Genomic DNA, 6,031 nt, shown 5'->3' on the forward strand with positions numbered 1-6,031 from the left:
CTAGCTAGATCTATGTATGTTTGTGGTGTTGCATATATGTTTGTGTTTGCAGGTACCGGTATTTGAAATGCGATAGTTGCCAATATTTTGCCGGAATGTTGATTCATTTCTGTTTCGGCGAGAATTTTGGCACTATGCATTCTTTTTGGTCCTATTTTAAGGGAAAGTCATGCCAAATTTTTTCTTGGTTCTAAAATATCGTTTTGCTCTACCCCGCAGGCGACCATGGTCCGCACGATGACCGAAGGCATCGTGAATAGGTTTTTGAGCTCCGCGAAGGCCGAGATGCTTCAAAAGAATGAGACAGAGATAAGATGTCCGTGTCGAAGATGCAAGCTGAAGAGCCTTATTGCAGACCCGGATTCCAGGCAGGTGCGGGACCACCTGCTCTTGCGTGGTTTCATGGATGGCTATCGGTGGCAAGGTGATGAAGATGACTATGAAGTCGTCCATGGGGGCCGGGCAAGAAATGAGGAAGGGGAGAAAGACAACCACCGCGACTCAGGCGGGCAAGAAGACAAAGAATCTCCAGGACATGATCACGATGGTGATGCTGTACACAGTCATCATGTAGAAGATGTCGGACATGATGATGAGGAAGATGCCGGAGCAGACGAAGGGCATGATCATGAAGATGAAGATGCCGGCGGAGAAGATGATGATGGACCATCGATGGGCTGGGTGCATGACCCTCATATTGAAGAGCTGCTTCTCAAGCAGACGAATAACGCAAGAGCTGCCGCCCGAGAGAAAGCCAAGCTGGATCAACTGGAGATAGACGCGGTTACTCCACTGTATGAAGGATGCATGCCCGAGGATACCCGCCTGAAAGTAACGCTCATGGCTCTAGAGATGAAGGTAAAACACAAAATGACCGACGCATGCTTCGACGAGAACATGTCATTCTGGCACGAACGTCTTCCCAAGGGGAACAAGTGCCCGACCAGTTTCAAGGAGGCGAAGAAAATCGTGTGTCCTCTGGATTTACCGCACGTGAAATACCATGTGTGCATGAACAATTGCATCATTTATCGGGATGAGCACGCGGAGTCTACCATATGTCCGGTGTGCGGCGTCACTCGATACAAGAAGAGGAAGAAAGCTCCTCGAAAATCGGTGTGGTACTTTCCGATCACTCCTCGTCTGCAGCGGTATTTCGCGGACCCTAAGGTAGCAAAGCTCCTGCGTTGGCACGCGGATAGGGAGGAGAAGAAGCGAGAAGATGACGCAAATGATCCGGAGATAAATAAAAAAGACAAAATGCTGAGTCACCCTAAGGATGGGAGCCAGTGGCAAGCGTTGAACTTCGAACACCCAGAATTTGGGAAGGATCCAAGGAACATCATGCTGGGCGCGAGCACCGATGGAGTCAATCCGTTTGGCAGCCAGAGAAGCACACATAGCACCTAGCCTGTGTTTGTGTGGATGTACAACCTTCCCCCCTGGTTGTGCATGAAGAGGAAGTACATTCACATTAGTATGCTAATTGAAGGGCCGAAATAACCAGGGAACGACATCAATCTGTATCTGGGGCTGCTGAAAGAGGAGCTAGACACACTGTGGAAAACACCAGCCAATACGTGGGACGCCGCAGAGAAAGAATATTTCCCTATGAGAGCTGCACTGCTCACGACGGTGCACGACTATATCGATTGCGGATATCTCGCGGGGCAGGTGGTCCACGGATTTTCTGGATGCGCCAGGTGCACGGATGACACAATGTATCGCCAGCTAGATAGAGATATTGGGTCTTTGAAAACCGTGTTCATGGGACATCGAAGGTGGCTTCGCGACGATGACCCGTGGAGGAAACGCAAGGATCTGTTCGATGGTGAAACCGAACCACGAAGACGCCCGTGTACGAGGAGTGGTGAGGAAATAGACGAGCTGTTGAAAAATTGGAAAGATTGCCCACTGAAAGAAGCAAAAGGCGCCAGAGTCGAGAAAAAAGCGAAAGGCGTCAGAGCCGCTGCTGAAGGTATGGAAAACGAGGTCTGTTTTCTGGGACTTTCCATACTGGAAGATCCACCGTGTGCCTCACAGCCTTGATGTCATGCATATCATGAAGAACGTGTGCGAGAGTCTGCTAGGTACCCTGCTCAACATGCGAGAGAGGACCAAAGATGGGCCGAAAGCAAGGGCAGACTTGAAATCAATGGGCATCAGGGAGAAGCTTCACGCTAATGATGATGATGATGATGAGGCGAAGCAGGACACGAAAAGTCATCGCAAAGGCAAAAAGGCCAAGAAGACTGGAAATGACTACCCTCCCGCGTGCTTCACTCTAAGTCAGGAGGAGATCGATCAGTTTTTCACCTGCCTCGTAGGAGTAAAACTTCCTTACGGTTACGCGAGGAAGATAAGCAGATACCTAGACCCAGCGAAGCAGAAGTTCAGCGGGATGAAGTCTCACGACTGTCATGTGCTGATGACGCAGATGCTTCTAGTTGCAATCCGTGAGATCATGGACGCGCATGTCCGTGAAACGCTATTTGGCCTATGCAACTTTTTCGACGTCATCTCTCAGAAGTCGGTTGGCGTGAGGCAACTCAAAAGGCTACAGGAAGAGATCGTGGTGATACTATGCGAGCTTGAGATGTACTTCCCGCCCGCATTCTTCGACGTTATGGTGCATCTGCTGGTCCATATCGTGGAGGATATCATCCAACTCGGGCCGACGTTCCTGCATAGCATGATGCCGTTCGAAAGGATGAATGGTGTCATCAAAGGATACGTTCGCAACATGTCACGTCCAGAGGGAAGCATAGCCAGGGCCTTTCTGACCGAAGAGTGCATATCCTACTGCACGAATTATCTAGGCATCGAGAACCCCGTTGGTCTGCCCGTCAACAGGCACCTCGGCAGGCTAGCTGGATGGGGTCACCGTGAGGGTCGCCGCGAAATGCATGTCAACTTCGAGGGTCGACTCGCCGACTTTGAAAGAGCAAACCTAGTCGCGCTACAACACATAGACGTGGTCGATCCTTGGGTGGTAGAGCACAAAACCTTTATTGAGAAGACGTACAATGACCGAGGCCAACAGAGGACGGACGGAGATATAATCAAAGAGCACAACTCATGTTTCACGCGTTGGTTCAAGCAGAAGCTTCTGTCGTACCCTTTACACGAGGATTCTTCCGCGGAAGAACAACTCATATTCGCCTTGTCATAGGGCGCCGAGCACAACCTGATGACCTATGAGGCGTACGATATCAACGGCTACACATACTACACCGAAGACAAGGACATGAAGAGCGATGGTTATCAGAACTCCAGGGTAATGATGGAATCCTACACCGGTAACGACAAGGACAGATACCACGGAAGGATCGAGGAGATCTAGGAGCTGAGCTACGCTAGAGAGAAGGTCCCGATGTTCCGTGTCAGATGGGCCAAGAGCGTCCTAAAAGAAGACCGGTATTTCACCACCATGGTTATACCCGAAGCCAAATCCAAGACCGCGGGCGCAAACGTCACCGCGAAAAATGAGCCATGGGTACTGGCTTCCCAAGTGGACCAATGCTTCTTCATTACCGACCCGTCAAAGCCCAGTCATGTTGTCGTGAGGAGAGGCAATAGGATGATCATCAGAATGGATGGAGTAGCCAATGAGCAAGACTTCGACAAGTACGGCGACCCGAAGATCGAACATGACGACGACGATGAAGTAGCAACATACACCATAAGAAGAAGCAGGACCACCCTACCTAAAGGACGTCCATTCCATAGAAGAACTCCATTTGCGAAAAAGAAGGGCAACAAGATTGTGAACAGATAGCTAGCTAAGATCGATTGTATTTAAATCGTAGCCTTCATTTCTCGATTGTATTTCATGGGCACTTTTTGATATCATGAATATTTTTAAATTTCATGGACACTCGATCTCGATCCCCCTCCATCTCGATCGATATCCCACCTCGCCAGATCCGGTCCCCCTCGCCGTCGAGCACCCCCCGCACTCTCTCCCCCGCTCCACCGGCCGCCGCCAACCCCTCGTACCCTCCCCCACTCCACCGCCGCCGCCGACCCCCCGCACCCTCTCCCCCGCTCCACCGGCCGCCGCCGACCCCCCGCACCCTCCCCCGCTCCACCGCCACCGACGACCCACCGCACCCCTCCCCCGCTCCACTGCCGCCGATGACCCCCCGCACCCTCCCCGACCCGCTCCACCGTCACAAATGAATGCAACTAAAATTGCAAAAAAAACAAATTTGATTATATTTTCAAATAACAAATTTGATGATATTTTCAAATAATAAATTTGATGATATTTTTTAAAAAATTATTACTGTTTTTATTAAAAAATATTACTGTTTCATATTCATATTAATTTTCTAAAAAATTATTAGATGCAACAAAAAATAAAAAAAATACTTATGGCACACCTCTGGCTGGTGCGCCATTGCTATATATAAAAAAGATTACTAATGGCGCACCTCTTGCTGGTGCGCCATTGCTATATAAAAAAAATGATTACTAATGGCACACCGACCGCGGGTGCGCCATTGCTATCTAAAAAAACATACTAATGGCGCACCGCCGCGGGGTGCGCCATTAGTAAGCTCCCCCACACTAAATCCCCAGTCTCTCACATTTCTCTCTAATCTCTCCCCCTGCCTCATCTCACCCGCGCCCGACCACAACCGACCACCACCGCCCCCTTGCTCGCCGTCCCGGGCCGTGCTCGCTGCTCCCCATGCTCGCCGTCCCCGAGCCGAGCGCCGCCTCCCTCGCCGTCCCCCCTCCGCCCGCGGCCGGGTTCGCCACCTCGCGTCTGGCCTCCCTCGCGCTCGGCGGCTTCCTCATCTTCCTCAACGTCTTCGCCTTCCTCCTCGCCGTCGGCGTTGAGCAGCGACGCAACACCGTACGCCTCCCCGACCCTCCCACCCTCCTCCTCCCCTTGCCCCCCGCCTGCGCCAGGGCCGACGGCCCCTTCTCTGTCTCGCAGGGCAAGGTGGTGCCGGACGAGTACGGCGAGCGCTCCTACTGCCTCTACGACACTGACGCCTCCACCGTCTACGGCGTCTGTGCCTTCTTCGTGCTCCTCCTCGCGCAGCTGCTGGTCTCCGGCGTCACCCGCTGCCTCTGCTTCGCTGTCTTCGCCGTCTCCTGGTGCGCCTCGCTCAAACCCTAGATCGATCTCGTTCAATCTCAAGAGCACATTTGATCTGTCCAGTCTGATTCGACAGTACTAGCAAGCCTTTGCATTAGTTCAGTGTACTAGTATAGTGTACTAGTATTCGAATGTACTCTGAATTTAGTTCAGTGTACTAGTATGAACACATGTGTTGGTGGCAGCACTACACTTCATCATTTGCATTAGTAATGTATGGGTGAGAGAAACAAAATTTGAATGGGAAAGGGAACTTTCAGTCCAAGTTTTAATTATCACCTGGGTATTCAGAGTTCAGTGCAAGCACTAAATTCAGTACTAGGTTTTGTTCCTACGCTTCTCTGCATCATCAGTTCATTAGTAAATTCAGTACTAGGTTTTCATTGTCACCTAGAAACAAAATTCATTAGTAATGTATGGATGTTTTGTTAGTACTAGGTGATTGAATTTCTCTAGAGATGATTCATGACATCTTCAATGACAATGGCCATGTATCATCAGAATATGAAAGCTGAGAGTTGCCACAGGAACCATAACAAATATGCTAAAAAAGCTCCCCAAAATGTTCTTTTCTCTGAATAACTTGATACTGGTTATCGCTACCAACTATAATCTTTGGTGGTATTTGATACAGTTGGTCCATCTTACAACACTAGGACATCATATTTTTTTGAAGCAGACAACTCCATTTTTTTCTTTTTAATTGGATCTTATTTGGTGCATACCTTGGGCTACAAAAAGAAAAGAGAGATGTGCTCTGACCGTTGGTGCAGTGTCATGAATCATCTCTAGAGAAATTCATGGCTAAAAACAGGGCATAATCATGGGCTAGTATCATTAGCTAGCTGGCTGGGTGGCCAGTTTAATTTGGGAGGCCCATTGATTGTGTGTGTCAATGGAGCCAGCCAGCCAACCATC

General features: G+C 49.9%; 1 pseudogene; it reads left to right on the top strand.

Annotated features, from left to right (window-relative positions):
- The first annotated feature begins 225 nt into the window (after positions 1-225).
- LOC147974750 (uncharacterized) lies at positions 226-5,134 on the top strand (annotated as a pseudogene).
- Positions 5,135-6,031: the final 897 nt, after the last annotated feature.

The sequence above is a fragment of the Triticum urartu genome, chromosome 4A (genome assembly GCF_056163025.1).
Source record: "Triticum urartu cultivar PI428250 chromosome 4A, HENAU_Tu73, whole genome shotgun sequence".
NCBI classification, from domain to species: Eukaryota; Viridiplantae; Streptophyta; class Magnoliopsida; order Poales; family Poaceae; genus Triticum; species Triticum urartu.